The sequence below is a fragment of the Primulina eburnea genome, chromosome 7 (genome assembly GCF_022965805.1).
Source record: "Primulina eburnea isolate SZY01 chromosome 7, ASM2296580v1, whole genome shotgun sequence".
Lineage (NCBI taxonomy): Eukaryota > Viridiplantae > Streptophyta > Magnoliopsida > Lamiales > Gesneriaceae > Primulina > Primulina eburnea.
In genome coordinates, this window is record NC_133107.1 from 7,134,221 (window position 1) to 7,152,596 (window position 18,376).

General features: G+C 40.5%; 1 long non-coding RNA gene across 2 annotated transcripts; it reads right to left on the bottom strand.

Moving 5' to 3' along the window:
• Positions 1 to 77: 77 nt before the first annotated feature.
• On the bottom strand, positions 78 to 3,765 carry LOC140837043 (uncharacterized). Of its 2 annotated transcripts, none has more exons than XR_012119203.1 (2): positions 3,117 to 3,765; positions 78 to 337 (listed from the first exon to the last, which is right to left on the bottom strand). It is a non-coding gene; the product is annotated as an uncharacterized lncRNA (long non-coding RNA). The 2 variants fall into 2 exon arrangements; XR_012119202.1 differs by lacking the exon at positions 78 to 337 and adding an exon at positions 922 to 1,137.
• Positions 3,766 to 18,376: the final 14,611 nt, after the last annotated feature.

Genomic DNA, 18,376 nt, shown 5'->3' on the forward strand with positions numbered 1-18,376 from the left:
AGCATAGTGTCACCGATAACCAGTTTATTAATCATAATTGTAACGTTCATACTCAAAATTTGCGGAAAAATTTAAAATTTTCTTAAACATAAAATAACATTCAAAGTTTGCCATAAAATATCTTAACCAAGTCTCCCATAAGACATGGTTGTTCAAAATAACTACAATAAAATTTGCTCACAAAAAGTTTGCTCAAAGTATTTCCATCAAAATATGAAATCAGAGTAATTTAACTTTTGCATAAAACTTAAACATGGCGGTCATCGGGTTTAGCCTCCCGCTCAGTCCAAGCCTGCCCCTAGGTCGCCACCTCCTGTCTCCTCAACAACATAATCACCTGCATCGATCAAGTCTAGTGAGTCTAAAGACTCAACACGTATAAACCGGAATAACGAGTATTACGTAATAAAACCACATACAACTTTAAAATAAAGCGTACATACTAAAACTTGACCTTGCATAACGTAACTTGAACATACGTACATACATAGACGTGCCATAACTTGAAAGCTTTCATAAACATGCTTGCATAACTGAACGTACTTAAACATACATGACTTTATTTTGCGTAGAGGCATGTTTCAAAGCAAGTGACCCATAACATAATAAATGCCTGATCAGACAAACCACAGTACTGGGCTGACAGGGACGTATCCACTGCCACATACATGAGATCCATGTTCATAATTTAACGGGCTGGTTGGTCCCCGTTCATAATTTAACGCTTTCCAACCTCTATCTAACCCGTTCATAATGTAACGGGCGGATTGGTTCCCGTTCATAATTTAACGCTTTCCAATCCTAACATAATTTGATCACAAGACATTTAGCATACCTTCAAAAACTTAAAATTGTAACGTCTCGCTCATTTTTAAAAATGCGGAAATAATTTTTTTTTATATAAAGCTCACATTTTCGAAATAACATTTAAAATAATCGTACTTATTGACCAATAAAAATAGTGCGGTTTAAAATAACCAAACTCGTCCAAAATCATACGTAAACGTAAACGTGTAAAAATCATAAATCATCAACGTATGAAAATATTCATCTCATTTCAAATCTCAAAAATCAAAATGCGGAAAACATGTGGTCCTCGGGTCATGTCACCGCCAGTCTCCTCATCATGAAGCTCACCTGCATCACACACACCTAGTGAGTCTAAAGACTCAACATACCTGTACCAGTAATAACAAGTACGTATACATAGCACACAATAGTGAAAAATATCAAACTCAACATATCTTTCATGAACTTAAAAACATTCGTGAACGTGTTGTGTAAAATCATATCGTTTTTCATGAACTTTAAAAGCTTAATGCCAACATACCTTTCATGAACTTTAAAACATAAACGTGTCGTGTAAAATCATGACGTGTTAAAACAGCTCATCGTTAATCATCATTCATCATTTATCATTCATCATTCATCATTGGTGAATTCAGTTCATTAGATGTGACTATCGTACATCATCATTTACGATGGATCCATCATACATAGAACCGCGGTACCGGGCGGCTGTCGGACATCAGTGACAGGATTACCTATCTACTATGCCTAGGCCTCATCATCATCATCATCATTTACATATACATCTTAAACATTTACATATACTTCGATAGCCACAACTAATTCCCATCATTCAAAACATTATCATTTTCATCACTCATGAAATCATACTCCAATACAATTTTCTTTAAATTCAAGCGTGCAACGTATATTCTCATAAAATCTTAAAAATCATGATGCATTAACATTTAAAATATCATAACTTTGTGCTCAGGGCGCTGCCAGGACCAACATCTAACCTCAGATGCAAAATGACCATTTTGCTCCTGGAAATCCAAAAATTACCATTTTACCCATAGACGTAAAATTTCACTTCTTTGACAATTTCTTAATTCCATTGACTCTAACACGTCCCAAATAATTATTTAAGCTTACAAGAACTTTCCCATATTTTTATTTGGCTTAAATCTATGACTTTTAAATTTATCTTTAAATATAACCTATTAATGCGTTTTAATCCTGAATTAAACCAAACCTTAGCATAAAATTCTCAAATTAAAAACTTAAACGTCTAATAATTATTTGAACTTAAATATAATTTTTCATAATTTTATTAAGCATAAATCTATGCGTTTCAATTAATTCTTTAATTAACGTTTCGTGCGGCGATTGAATCCCGGATAAAACTAAAACTCATTCTTTTGATCTGAAACTTACCAAACTCCTTAAAACATCCAAGAACATATTTATAATCATTCCTAGATGTAATATCGAGTTTATTTCATAACTTAATCCATTCGTTTTAAAACTTGCACCGGAGTCCCGATTTTAACCCGAGTGGACTCGAAACTTAACCAAATTTTACCAAACTTAAAACATGACTTCACAACACCATACGAGACCTGAATCCACCCAATTCCCACCCCTTAGAACCTTAAAAACCTTGCTGGTATGCTGCTGGAAATTTCAGAATATGCACGCCTCTACCTAGTGCACTAACCCTCATTTTATTTCGTTCCTAGCCTAGACCCGATGAACCAGCCATGACTCGGCTTCCCCTAGACCATCCTAGGACTCCTCTGGACCCAAAGGAACCATGGCTACACCCCCAGGCACGAAGAACAGCTCACCCGATCGGTAATCACTTCATGCATCCTACACGACCAACTTATTTCCCCGAACTCGAACGGCTTTGTGGCTCGTCCCAGCGCTAGCCGAGCCTTTCCAGACCGTGGTTCAGACCCCTCGGGGTCTGGTCCATGGCTTGGTATGGCCCAAGCAACGCTGGTCCTTTCCACTTCACCGATCTACCCACTTTCGATCTAATAATCAAGAACCATGGACCACCCTTACTCGACGCGGTGTGGTCTTGTTTCCAGCCTACACTCCTCTGTTTGTCGGTGATAACATACCTCAAACTCACCCTTTGACAGTCCCCTTGCACAAACAGGAGAAGAAAACGTGAGATGCCAAGAAGATGCAAACTTAAATAATGAAAACCAAAGCCATGAGAATTTGTCATGAAAATACCGAGCCAGGCATAAATAATACACACATGACAGCATATAACGACGTGAATGATACAGAAATAATGATACAATGCGTGCCTTAGATGTTTGAAGAGCAAGAACGATGCGAGGGAGACCCGGGAGAATTTTTCCTTTTCAAGAGAATCCAAGGCCGAAATTTCCTTGAGTTTCCTGCTGTGAAAAACCGATGAGAATTGTATGGCTGGAGAGGGGTGTCGGCTGTTATGGGTAGGGTAGGTTTAGGTTAATGAAGATTATGTATTATTTAAATGGTTAATAATTGACTAAAGGGCCCTAAATATTTAATTAAAGGTTTAAAAAGATATTTAAGCCCAATAAACTTAAAAGTAGGTCTATTAAATCCAAACATACTCTCGAAAAACATTTCGTGTTGGAAAGTTTTTGAAAATATTAGCCGAACCCTCAAAAAGTTCCCTGATTCGATAAAATTTGCGTACCGTAAAAATATAAAATCTTGCGAGTAAAAATACCCAATAAAAATCTATTTCTCGAAAAATACCTTTAAAACATCGTATAATAATTAATAAAAATTAATCATGTAATAAAATAATTTTTCTGATAATTCCCCGGCCTCCGCTCCTCGTTCGAGCGCGAAATACAACTTAAAAATCTATAATGCATGAACATTTAAAATTTTATGAATTAAATCATATCATGCATGAATTATGCATTAAATACATAAAATAATTAAACACATAATTTAGAATAAAATCCTAAATAGCATGAACTTTAAATAAATCATGAATTAAACAAAATTCATGAAATAAACATGCATTTAAATGCTTTAAAATAATTTAATAAAATACCAAAGAATTTAATATCAAAAGAAACCACTTTCCAGGAGTGGGATATTCTATGAGTGGCGGTGCATGGGCATGGGCCGAGGCCCATGCTGGACCATCTTAACGACCTATGACCAGTAGTGGTGCGTGGGTATGGGCCGAGACCTTTGTTGGTTCAGCCTAATGGCCCATGATCGTTACAAAAAAAGGCGCCTTTTTTTGTAACGATCATGGGGCGCCTTTTTTTGTAACGATCATGGCCATTAGGCTGAACCAACAAAGGTCTCGGCCCATACCCACGCACCACTACTGGTCATGGGTCGTTAGGATGGTCCAACATGGGCCTCGGCCCATGCCCATGCACCGCCACTCATAGAATATCCCACTCCTGAAAGTGGTTTCTTTCGCCTTCCCCAACACTTGAACCTAGGACATCCAGGATAAGTACCTAGATTCCTAAGTGTTGGTACCAGTTGGGCTTATAGTGCCCAAATTCAGTACACGTAAAACCAATGCATTTATTTAATTATTAAATCATTTAAATTAATTTTAAATGAGTTTTAGCAATGCATAATTTATGAAAATGCACTTTTTTAAATTATTCATGTTTATGGGATGCACGTTAAAATATCTTTTTCAAGTTTCATGTTTCAGGCGATTATTCGAGGCGGGATTGAGGAAAAGACCCGGTGACGATTTTGGCAAAATTAAAAATGTGGTAATTTTATTTTAAGGTTGATGATGGGGCATTTTAAATGGTTTATTAAGTTTTAGCATTTTAAAGCCTAAATTAATTGTTTGGGAATTTTAGAGTTTAAAACTTTTAAAATTAGTATTTTATGTGTTGTATTATAATTAAAGAAATTTTTAGTGAAGTTAGCATTTGATTAGTACTCTCTTTAATTTGTTAATTGAAGAGTTATTTTAAATTGGAGTGTATCAATTTAATTGATAATTGGTGTGGGTTAGCCTTTCTTTTTATATATCCTTTTAATTAGTCAATTAAGCTAATCCTAATCTCCTAATTAAACACAAAACACACGCACACACACACTCTACACACACTAGAAACGTGAAAGCACCATACACACATTCACATTTTTATTTTCAGAAATTAACAAGAAAGAAACCTAGGGTTCTAAGAGAAAAGCAGCCGCCCCTTCCCCTTATCTTTTCATCGAGTTTTTGGTGGATTTTATTACAAGAAAACGGTGCCACGTTCGTCCCGGATCAAGCCTCGCTCCATCTCCGTCTCGGTGTCGTCGTATCGGTATTTTTAATAATAAAAAGCACGTATATTCTGTTCTTTCTGCATCGATCTTGTCATAGTATGCGTTGTGTATTTTTATGTGTGAAAATCCATGTGTGACATTCGTCGTTTGAGCGGAAAATGGTTTGAATGCGTTTGAAATACTTTTTAGATCTGAAAACTCATAACTCACTGTTCTGTTGAAAACTGCGATTTTTCTGTCGGGATTTTGAGAAAACTTTCAACTACAAAATTGTAGAACTTTTCGATGCCTTCGATTTGATATAAAATTCGAGATTTTTGGATGAAAATTGAGTGAGTTATGATGTTTTTCGTGAGACTGCTCAAACTGCGTTTTCAGAAAGTTATGATATTGATGTATTCTTGAAGTTTCAGTGTTGCAGGCTTCGTTGGAGATCGACGGGTGATCGTTGCTGCGTCTAGGTATGATTAGTATGAGGTTGGGATGTTAGTTGATACGTCGTATAGTGTCGATAGACGCTCGAATGCGTTAGGAGTCGTAGGAAACGAATTGGTGTCATTTGCCATGCTTTGAATTGTATGTGTTGTAAGGTGAACTCATTGCTTTGGGTGTTTGTACGAATTTAGTTGATGTTATGGCATTCTAAGGTGAGTCTCGGGGTGTCGTTTCATAGTCCGTGCAACCGAGTCTAGAAAGTTGAGCGAAGCATGTACCTAATTTTCGTAAGTTCGCGATTACAGTGGGTACACGGACCCGCACATGGACCCATTCACGGGGTCCGTGCCTTTGTTTTCTTCTCGGCGTCTTTTTCCAGTATCTACACGGACCCCTACACGGATGAGGGCACGGGGTCCGTGCCTTTGGGTTTCATTTAGTGTATATTTCCAGTAACTACACGGACCCTCACCCGGACCCTGACACGGGATCCGTACCTTTGCTTTCCTTCGGTGTCTATTTCCAGAGCCTACACGGACCCCTACACGGATGTAGGTACGGGGTCCGTGTCCTTCTTTTTTTTTTGGAAAAATAATTTAGTATGCTTTGAGGTTAGACGTCATGGTTTAGTGCAAGAATTATCAAGGTCGCGTCATGGGAAATTTTAGAATGTCCTAAGTAATGATTGAACTCGAGAGTAAGTATGATTTATACGTTAAGTTATGCAAGTTAAGTATGCAATTTCATGTTAGTATGTGCAGCAACAGCCACAGTCGAAGTCCAACGAACCCCTCAACGCCAAGTAAGTATGTATGACGTGCAAAGAAAATATTTTAAGTTTTTGAGGTATGCTAATTGTCTTGTGACCAAATTATGAATGGGTTTGGAAGTCGGTGAACATGGCCGAGGACCTCTCCGCCCCGTTAAATTATGAACGGGTTAGATCGTGGTTGGAAAGCGTTAAATTATGAACGGGGACCAACTAGCCCGTTAAATTATGAACGGGGATCTCATGTATGCGGCAGTGGATACGTCCCTGTCAGCCCAGTACTGTGGTGTGTCTGATCAGGCATTTATTATGTATGGGTCACTTGCTTTGAAACATCCTCTACGAAAAATGATGAAGTCATGTATGTTTTAGTATGCTCAAGTATGCAGTTATGAATATGAAAGTTTCACGTTATGGCACGTCTATATATGTATGCAAGTTCAAGTTTATTATGCAAGCTCAAGTTTCAAGTTATGTCCGTTCTATTTTTAAGATGCATGCGATTTTTATTACGTAGTACTTGTTATCCCAGTTTATACGTGTTGAGTCTTTAGACTCACTAGACTTGATCGATGCAGGTGACTATGTTGATGAGGAGACGGGAGGTGGCGACCAAGGGGTAGGCTTGGACTGAGCGGGAGGCTAGACCCGAGGACCGCATACGCTATTTTAAGTTTTTAAGAAAATACATTTATACTCTGATTTTATGATTGGGTTGTGAGACTTTTCGAGACAGCTTCTCTTTTAGCAAATTTTAATTGTGATGGTTGATTTTAAAGATATTTTATGAATGATGAGTGACGACCGTATGGATGTTTTTATTTAAGAAAATTTTTAATTTTTCTGCAAATGTTAAGTATGAAAAGTACGGTTCGTTACAGGGCTACTAGCCCAACTGGTACCAGAGTTGTGCCAAGTATCTATATGTCCAAGAGATCTTGGGTTCGACTCTGGGGAGGCACAAGCTCCAGTTCTTGGGCTGGAGAGTTCTATGAGTAATGACGCATCGGAAATCCGTGAGGGAAAAGGCCCAGTGGGAACCCAAGATGGGACAAGGCCCCCGAGGGAGCCCAAGATCGGGATAGCCCATGGTAATCACAAAAAAAAAGGCGCCTTTTTTTGTAACGATCATGGGCCATTAGGCTGAACCAACAAAGGCCTCGGCCCATACCCACGCACCACTACTGGTCATGGGTCGTTAGGATGGTCCAGCATGGGCCTCGGCCCATGCCCATGTTGAGCTACTAGCCCAACTGGTACCAACACTTAGGAATCTAGGTACTTATCCTGGAGGTCCTAGGTTCAAGTGTTGAAGAAGGCGAAAGAAACCACTTTCCAGGAGTGGTTCTATGAGTGGCGGTGCATGGGCATGGGCCGAGGCCTATGCTGGACCATCCTAATGACCCATGACCAGTAGTGGTGCGTGGGTATGGGCCGAGGCCTTTGTTGGTTCAGCCTAATGGCCCATGATCGTAATTCATGCATAATAGGATTTAACTAATGAAATTTTAAAAGTTCATGCATTAGGGTTTCTTTGTGCATTTCATATTCGAACGAGGATCGGAGAACGAAGAATTTTCAGGAAAATTATTTTATTACACGATTTATTTTTATAAATTAATTTAAAGAGTTTTTAAGTGTATCTTTTAAAAATGAGAATTTTTGGGCATTTCTACCTGCAGGATTTTAATTTTTAACGGTATGCGAATTTTTATCGAATCGGGAGACTTTTTGAGGGTTCGGTTAATATTTTCAAAATCTTTCCAACACGAAATATTTTTCGGGAGTGTGTTTAAATTTAATGGGCTTAATTTTAAGCTTGTTGGGCTTAAATATCTTTTTAAACCTTTAAAATAAATTTAAGGTCCCATTAGTTGGTTTGTTAACCATTTTTATATTATATAATTTGCCCTAAACCACTTCTTAACCTAAACAAATCCTCCATCAGCCGCCCACCTCCTCCAATTGGCCATCTCTTTCGTGAATTCCAGTAGCAAGATTTCGGTGCTCCATTTTTCCTCCAAGCTCAAGCTTTTCTCCCCGCCTCGTGTCCCTCGAGCATTTGTACATCAGATATTTAATCAGGCACGCATGTATTCTCCTTTTTGTATCATCCACGCCATATGTATGTTAAATATGTGTTATATCTGTTAAATGTCCCACATCGGTTAGATAATTAACCTTTGAGTGGCATATATTGGCTTGGACAATCCTCCCCCCTTGAGCTAGCTTTTGGGGTTGAGTTAGGTTCAAGTTCCAATCTTTCCATGGTATCAGAGCCAGGGTTTCACCGTTATGTGTTGGACTGCCTATAATTAGGCCACCCGTTCTGCCCATAATTGGGTCATTTGTAAACTCCACGCTCCAGATGTTCATTCCTGGGCGTGAGAGGGGTGTGTTAAATGTCCCACATCGGTTAGATAATTAACCTTTGAGTGGCATATATTGGCTTGGACAATCCTCCCCCCTTGAGCTAGCTTTTGGGGTTGAGTTAGGTCCAAGTTCCAATTTTAACAGTATCTTGTAAAAACTTTCGATCCAACAGCTGCACACAAGAAATTATCGGTTTTGCTTGTTTATGCATTTTCAACCATCACCACTCATGTTTTCTGGTTTTTGGTGCAAGGGGCTGCGGTATATTGATGGTAAGGGGCTGTTCAGGTCGTGGTTGGTAAGGTTTAAGTGCTGGTGTGCGCAGATGGTTGGGTTTTTGATGAATGGACGAGGGCCGATCGTGTGTGAGTTGTGAGATGGTGCGATCCACTCTTCCTGCTACATCAGCTGTGCGAGGGCCTTCTCCAGCTTTGGACCAGACCCTGGTGGGTCTGAGTTGGGGTCTGGAACAGCTCGAACCACGCTGGAGTCGAAGGATCAAACGATGAGCCATGTTGGGAAGGGTAGTCTCGGTAGGGAGCTTGTTGTTGTTTCTCGGATCCTAACCATTAGGAGCGTGCATGGGGATGGTGTCATGGTTCTGATAGAGGTGCCTTAGAGTCTGGTCTAGGTCCCTGGCATGCTGGTTCAGGGCGGGTGCCATCGGGTAGGCTAGGACGTGAGTTTTTTCGGGAAGTGAAGGTAGTGGAGTGCAAATAAGGAAGGGCCGAATTGTTTTGTAATTTTCTGGAATTCATCCGTGAGTTTAGGGGCTGGGTTTGATGGGTTTCAGGAACATTATAGTGTTTTTAAGTTATGATAAAAAGTTAAGAAAATTTTGGTTGAGTTTCGAGTCGATTCAGGTTAAAATCGGGACTCCGGTCAAAACTTTAAAACGAATTGGTTAAGTTGTGATTTTGGCTCAAGTTTACGTCTAGGAATGCTTTTAAAAATGTTTTGGGACATTTTAAGTAGTTTGGTAAGCTTCGGGTCAATTTTAAAGGTCCAGGGGTAAAACGGTATTTTTTGGGTTTCCAGGGGCAAAATGGTCATTTTGCACCCGAGGTAAGATTTTGGTCCTGGCAGCGCCCTGAGCACAAATTTATAGTATTTTAAATGTTTATGAATCATGATCACGATTTTAAGATTTTATGAAGATATATGTTGCATGATTGGATTTAAGAAAAAATGCATTTATTCATGATTTTTATAAATGATGAAAATGATAATGTTTTGAATGACCGGAATTAGTTGTGGCTATCGAAATATATGTAAATGTTTAAGACGTATATGTAAATGATGATGATAATGATTATGATGATGAGGCGTAGGCACAGTGGATAGGTAATCATGTCACTGATGTCCGACAGCCGCCCGGTACCGCGGTTCTATGTATGATGGATCCATCGTAAATGATGATGTACGATAGTCACTTCTAATGAACTGAATTCACCAAAGGAAATGATAAATGATAAACGATGAATGATGAAAGATGAAAGATGAACGATGAATGATGAATGATGAAAGATGATTAACGATGAGCTGTTTTGACACGTCATAATTTTATACGACACGATTATGTTACGTTTTTAAAGTTGATGAAAGGTATGTTGAGTATGATAATTTTCACTGCTGTGTGCTACGTATATGTATTTGCTATTAACGGTGCAGGTGTGTCGAGTCTTTAGACTCACTAGACGTGTGTGATGCAGGTGAGTTTGATGTCGAGAAGACTGGAGGTGCTGGACTCTGAGTAAGCGGGACTGGTGGGCGACACGACCCGAGGACTTATGATTTTTCCGCACATCAAGATTTATGATTTTTGAGATGATATGATTATTTTTGCACTCTGTTTTATTTTACAGTGGATGTTAGGATTTTACTCGTTTTTACTCTGCTTCATTTTATTGGTAAATGTTGATGCTTATTTTCAAACGATGATTTTAAGAAGGATTGTTTGCATGGATTTATTTAAATGTTTCTTTAAAAAAAAATTATTTCCGCATTTTAAATGAGTAGATGTTTCAGTTAACGACCATGGGCTATCCCGATCTTGGGCTCCCTCGGGGGACTTGTCCCATCTTGGGTTCCCACTGGGGCCTTTTCCCTCACGGGCTTTCCAATGCGTCATTACTCATAGAACTCTCCAGCCCAAGAACTGGATCTTGTGCCTCCCCAGAGTCGAACCCAAGATCTCCTGGACATATAGATACTTGGCACAACTCTGGTACCAAGTATCTATATGTCCAGGAGATCTTGGGTTCGACTCTGGGGAGGCACAAGCTCCAGTTCCTGGGCTGGAGACTTCTATGAGTAATGACGCATGGGAAAGCTCGTGAGGGAAAAGGCCCCAATGGGAACCCAAGATGGGACAAGGCCTCCGAGGGAGCCCAAGATCGGGATAGCCCATGGTCGTTACAAAAAAAAGCGCCTTTTTTTTGTAACGATCATGGGCCATTAGGCTAAACCAACAAATGCCTCGGCCCATACCCACGCACCACTACTGGTCATGGGTCGTTAGGATGGTCCAGCATGGGCCTCGGCCCATGCCCATGCACCGTCACTCACAGAATATCCCACTCCTGGAAAGTGGTTTCTTTCGCCTTCCCCAACACTTGAACCCAGGACCTCCAGGATAAGTACCTAGATTCCTAATTGTTGTTAACCAGTTGAGCTAGTAGCCCAACTGGTACCAGAGTTGTGCCAAGTATCTATATGTCCAGGAGATTTTGGGTTCGACTCTGGGGAGGCACAAGCTCCAGTTCCTGGGCTGGAGAGTTCTATGAGTAATGACGCTTGGGAAAGCCGTGAGGGAAAAGGCCCCAGTGGGAACCCAAGATGGGACAAGGCCCCCGAGGGAGCCCAAGATCGAGATAGCCCATGGTCATTACACTATCTCTGATTATTAATTTAGTTTTGAATCCTTTATTATCTGTTTAATTATTTGAGAACAGTAGTGTTAAAACAATCAAATCAATTTTCGTTGCTAAATGTTTAATAACTGCAAATAATAATTGTTAAATACAGTCTTCAGTGGAACGATACTCGTACTCACGTACACTATATTATAACTTGACATCGTGCACTTGCGATTATTTTGAGCATATAAAACATATTTTTATTGAGGATTCCACAGTGCAAGTTTTGCTCGATCATCATCTGTACAAGCTCGGGTCCTACTATTGCTTTTTCTCCCACTTCATCCCAATATAAGGGTGATCGGCATTTCCTTCCGTAGAGAGCTTCGTATGGAGCCATCCCAATACTGCTGTTATTATAAGCAAACTCGATCAATGGTAGCTGATTGCTCCAATTGCTACTGAATTCTAGGGCGAACGCTCGCAGCATATCTTCCAAGGTTTGAATTGTTTTCTCGGTTTGGCCATCGGTTTGTGGATGATAGGCCGTACTAAGAGTCACTTTTGTTCCCATGGCCCCCTGAAAGCTCTTCCAAAAACGTGAGACGAACCTTGGGTCTCTGTCAGACAGGATGCTCACTGGTACTCCATGAAGTCGTACAATATTGTCCATATACACTGTATCTAACTTGTCCAGATTTTAGTTCATACGGTTGGTAGGAAGTGTGCAGATTTTGTAAGTCTAACTACGATTACCCATATTCCGTCTTGTCCTTGCCTCGATTTTGGCAACCCTACCACAAAGTCCATAGAGATGTGCTCCAATTTCCACTCGGGTATCTCCAAAGGTTGCAATAATCCTCCAGGTCCCTGGTGCTCTGCTTTGACCTGTTGACACACTCGGCATTTGGCAACAAATTCTGCCACGTCTCTTTCATTCCATTCCACCAAAATTTCCTCTTAAGGTCTCTGTACATTTTTGTACTCCCTGGATGGACTGAAAATTTGGACTCGTGTGCTTCTGACAGTATTTCTTGACGAAGGTTATCACTGTCTGGTATACACAGTCGTCCTTTCATCCATATGACTCCTTTGTCATCAATTTGTAGATCTTGAGACTTCACTTCTCTGACTTGCTCCTTAAATTTGGTCAGTACCGGGTCTCGATCTTGGTTTAACTTGACGGTCTCTTGCAGACATGGCTGGGCTGAGAGGGAACCTAGAGTCACTTTTCCTGGGCCCTTTCGACTTAGTGCATCAGACACTTTGTTTTCTTTACCCGGATGGTAGCTTATGGTCAAGTCATAGTCCTTCAATAGTTCGATCCACCGCCTTTGCCTCATGTTCAGTTCTTTTTGGGTGAAAAAGTACTTGAGGCTCTGGTGATCTGTGAAAATCTCACACTTGGCACCATAGAGATAGTGCCTCCAAATTTTCAAAACAAAGACAACTGTTGCTAGCTCCAGATCGTGCATAGGGTAGTTCTGCTCATGCGGTTTCAACTGCCTTGATGCGTAGGCGATCACTCTTCCCTCTTGCATGAGTACGCATCCCAGACCTTCCTTAGAAGCATCACTGTAGATGGTGAATTCCTTATCCTCAGTGGGTAAGATTAGTACTGGCGTAGATGCGAGCTTTTCTTTTAATGTCTGAAAACTTTTCTCGCAACCTTCGTCCCATACGAACTTGGAAATCTTCTGAGTGAGTTTAGTCAGTGGTATGGCAATTGAAGAAAAACCTTTAAAGAACTTTCTGTAATTACCTGCCAGTCCAAAAAATCTCCTGATGTCTGTGACGTTTTTAGGTTTTGGCCATTCTGTAATCGCCTCGACTTCTCTGGGATCCACTGATACTCCTGCTTCAGAGATCACATGTCCTAAAAAGGATACACTGTTTAGCCAGAACTCACATTTCTTAAACTTAGCATAGAGTTCCTTCTCTCTCAAAGTCTGAAGTGCAATGCGGAGATGCTCTTCATGATCTTTCTCGTTGGAAGAATAGACAAGGATGTCGTCAATAAATACCACTATGAACTGATCCAGGAATGGATTGAACACTCTATTCATTAGTTCCATGAAGGCTACAGGCGCGTTGGTCAGTCCAAAAGGCATTACTGTGAACTCATAATGCCCATATCTTGTCCGAAAAGCTGTTTTGGGGATATCTTCCGCCCTGACCTTCAGTTGGTGGTATCCAGTCCTCAGATCCAGTTTAGAAAATAATGTGGCTCCCTTAAGCTGATCAAATAGGTCGTCAATCCTCGGGAGGGGGTACTTGTTCTTAATAGTGATCTTGTTCAGTTCTCTATAGTCGATGCACAATCTCATACTCCCATATTTTTTCTTACAAAGAGTACTGGGGCTCCCCGTGGGGACACACTTGGTCGGACTTGCTTTTTGTCCAGCAATTCTTGGAGTTGCTCCTTTAACTCCTTGAGTTCAGCTGGCGCCATCCTGTAAGGTGCTTTCGAAATTGGTGCTGCACCAGGAACCAGATTAATTTTGAACTCGACTTCACGGTCCGGGACTATCCATGGGAGTTCTTCTGGAAAAACATCCGGAAACTCACATACTACTGGGATGTCTCCTATCTTCAGTTCGACTTCTCCTTGCACTTCGCTAACCATTGCTAGGTAGATATCTTCTCCGGACTTCATGGCCTTCCATGCTTGGGAAGCGGAAAAGAGTGCTTTCCGTTACTTGGATTTACCATGATACATGATCTTTTCCTGATTTGGGGTTCGGAGCTTCACTCTTTTCCCTTTACAGTCCACTAATGCATTGTTTCTGGCTAACCAATCCATTCCTAGAATGATGTCGAAGTCGGCCATAAATAATTGTATCAAGTCTGCACTGAATGTTTGATTACCGATACTGATTAAACAGTCCCTGTGAATCTCGTGAGTTTCGATGGCCTTACTTGTCGGTGTGGCTATTCGAAAAGTTTCAGCTAATACTCCAGGCTTAGGTTCTAGTTTCTTAGCAAGTCTCTAAGACAAAAAAGAATGTGTAGCTCCACAATCAAATAACGCATAAGCAGGCACTTTTTTAATTAGGATGGTACCTGACACGACTTCATTGGCGTCGTCGGCCTCTTCTTGAGTCATAGCAAAGACCCTGGCGTTAGGATTGCCTTCCTTTGGCTTGTTGGGGTTAGCTCCTGTGTTTGGCCCAGTTATCTTGTTGGGCCCGGCTGCTTGGTTGGCGGCAGTAGGACATTCGGCAATTCGGTGTCCCGTTTTCCCACATCCGAAGCATACGCCACTATTTCTTCGGCATTCTCCCAGGTGTCGTAAGTGACAAGTTGGGCAAGACTTAATATCTTGGTAGCTTGAGTTAGGCGAAGGCCCTTTAGGACGGCCCGCCGGACTTGTTAGGCTTCTTGAAAGTCTGATTGCTATGTGAGGATTGACTATTCATGGGCCTTTTGTTCTTATTTTCCTTCTCCCTGCGCTGGATGTCAGTTTCAGCTCGGATAGTTGCGCCCATTAGGTCTGAAATATTCGCGGGTTGGTAGACTGCTAGAGCTGATTGGATCTTGCTGTTCAATCCCCTTTTAAAACGGTGCAATTTCAAAACTTCGTCCGCCATGATTTCCGGAGCGTAAGATCTAAGGGCATTAAACTGGGAGGTGTATTCCACTACTGGCATATCTGGAGCTTGAGTAAGATTCTAAAACTCACTTAAACTTCTGCAATCTGACTTCTGCCGGGTAGTACTGTTTCAGAAATGTTTCCCGGAAGATTCGCCATGTGATTGGTCCAGCAGCGGTCATGGTTGGCGATACTGCTTCCCACCATTTAGCTGCTCTGTCTTCCAGAAAAGACACGATCACATCCACTTTGAGTGCCTCGGGAACTTCCAATAGCCTCAACTGAGTCTCGACACTCTTTAGCCAACTCTGGCCAACTTCAGGATCAGCAGCTCCACTGAATGTCGGACATCTGTTTTTACGGAGAGACTCGTAATGAAATTTGACTCCATTCGGTGGTGTAGGTGGTGGTGGTTGATTGGCGTTCGGGTTTCCCAATCCTTGCAGTGTTGTTGCCACAATGGTGGCTATGGCCATAAGATCAGCTCGGCTTAAGTTGACTGCAGGCGGGGGTCCATTTCCCTGCCCATTCTCCACTCCGCCTTCACGGTCGGTATTAGCATACGCGGGTTGCGGTTCTGTCTTGGGGGTCTGCCGGCCATTTCCTACAAATTTCGAGTTCTAAGAATTTGTTGTACGAGTAGAATTCATACGATAGATTGTGCTGAAATAAATTGAAATCAATTAATCAAATAGAACAAATTTTTATTGATTTCTTAAAGAAAGAACATGACCAATCTAAATGAAATAAAAGTCGTACTGAATAAAATAGCAAAAAAATAGAAAAATAAACTCCTAGAACAAAATCACTAAACATCCTAATCTAATCCTCTATCTCTCCATCTCTGACGGCTGCGATAGGCTCCTCAATCTCTATAGGTTCTTACGCTTCCGGTTCCTCATCCGGCTCTTCCTCCTGAAGTAGCTCTACCATATGAGTGAGCTGGGCATTCTCCGTATTAAGCTGGGCCACCTGCGTCTTCCACCCTTGAACATCTACCTCTGCCTCGTCCAACAGATCTATGGTACACTGGTAGCGGTGTTCGTACCCCCTCTTATTCTGCTTTATCTTGTTCTTCAGCCCTTCACCCTGTTGAGTTAGTTGATGGTTCACCTTTGCAATGCAGCTTATAGCTTCACTTAAATTTTCCAGTCTCTTTTTGCTCCTGGCATTTTGTTGTTTTTCTTCCTCCAATTCTTTTCGATATCGGTCGATATCTTCTTGCAGCTTTTTCTCTCGATATAAGCCATGCTCTATGTCATCCCTCAAATCTATGTTATCTCCTCTTACCAACTCTCCTTGATAGATCGCCTTATTGAGTTGGACCCTTATGTCCTCCTTTTCCGTGGCTAGAGTCTGAATTTTTTGTCTCTTCTCGCCTAATCGGGCTCGAAGTCGCTTAATCAGGCGCGACTGATTGTCAATGGCAAGCTGCTTCATACGGATGGCAGCTTGGGCACGATTACGGAATTTCAGGGGGACTTGATGGGGCCATTTCCTGAAATAAAGAAAAAGGAAATGTTCATAATATCATAAATATGACAGAACAAAATATCATGATAGAGGTGGGTACTGAAAATTAAAATTTTTCGAAAATTTCCAAATATGGAAAGTTTTGAGATAGACATATGGATTCGAAGCATATGTTGATAGGATTCCAGGACAGTTGACGGAATCAAATTCGGAGTTTCCTACGAAAAATTATAAGAGTTACGAAACTTTCCTAAAACGGTAAAAACGAGGTTTCGGAAGCCTAAACGAAGGATTTTTGCGATTTTGACCCCTACCTCACGACTTTAGGGTGGTGAGTATCGTTCGTTGGGCCATTTCGGAGGGGATAACGTCGGGCTCGAGTTAAAATTCCACCGAACATTTTTTTTCGTTGTTTTTAAAATAAATTTTTCCCACTCGGATTATGAACCTGGCGGCTCTGATACCACTTAAATGTCACGCCCCGAAGCTCGGGAGTTGTCACCGGCGTTGTTTAACAATCACACAATTGAAACAACCAGCCTCGTAACATAGTATAAACCGATAACCAGTTTACTAATCATAATTCTCAAAACAAATTCTTTACAACTGAAATAAAATAAAATATGCAGAAACGTCTTACATAAAATTGAAGTACTAAAATTCGAAAATCCCTTTATAGCCAATCTTGAAATTTTAGAATAATCACCAGCCCCAAAATTGATCGGATTCTTCTTCCTCAACCTGTTCTTCAGATTTATCTGGGAAAAGTTGTAAGGGTGAGTATTTTGGGAAATACTCAGCAAGTGGGGGGCCGTTCGAGCACAACATAAAATATGACACAATTTTCGAAAATAATTTGACACATAAACATAGACATATCATGTTTTTCATACCATATTCATATTCATATCGTAACATAACAGCACTGCGATTTTTCCACCTTCTATGATTTACTGATATCAGTCCCTAAGTTTTAATCCTCTAAGGGGGCGAGGCCATAAAACGGTTCTATCCCACCGCCAACGGCCATATGTTGGATTTCCACCCATTTTCAGAGAATCCTCACAGTGCCAACACATAACGTACCAAGATTTAAAAAAAACGTAGACACAAAGACGGCGCTCGACCGAATTTTGAAAAGATAGGAAAAACACATAACCGAAAATTTAAACATTTAAAATTTCCCACTTACCTTAAATCTTAGAGAAAACGTGAAGAGGCTAGGGTTCTTGTACTCGAAATTTCGAATTTCCTCTTCGGCGGCTGGACTGCGGCAGCGCTTCGCGGCTCTCGAAAATCCTAAGGAGACTAGGGGAAGAATTTCGAAAATATGGAATGAAATTTTAGGTGTAATTTTCGAGATACTAGGCCCTCCTATTTATAGGGGTTGACTGCTATCTCGATCGTGTATTATCCGCGCGTTTAAACTTGAATCAAATATTCATCGAGAATCGTGATATAATCGTGATAACGGGTGACATTCTAAATCTTATATCCTCTAAAATTTCGAAATCCTCATAATATATACACTTTTAATTTGAATTCTAGGGATTTTATTATCTCATGCTTGATCTTTTATCCCGGTATCTCAATCTCAACTCAAATATTTGAGCTTTATCTGCTTATATTCGAAATTCCTTATTTAATTCTTTGGATGGAGATATGTTTATTCCTCCCAAAATTTAAAGTTGCACGATAAATAATATCATCTAAATTTCGAGCTTCAAAATTCTGCACACGATAAAATTATCTACACGACTTAGATAACCTCAAAAGAAATCTTATATTCTGAATAATAATAAT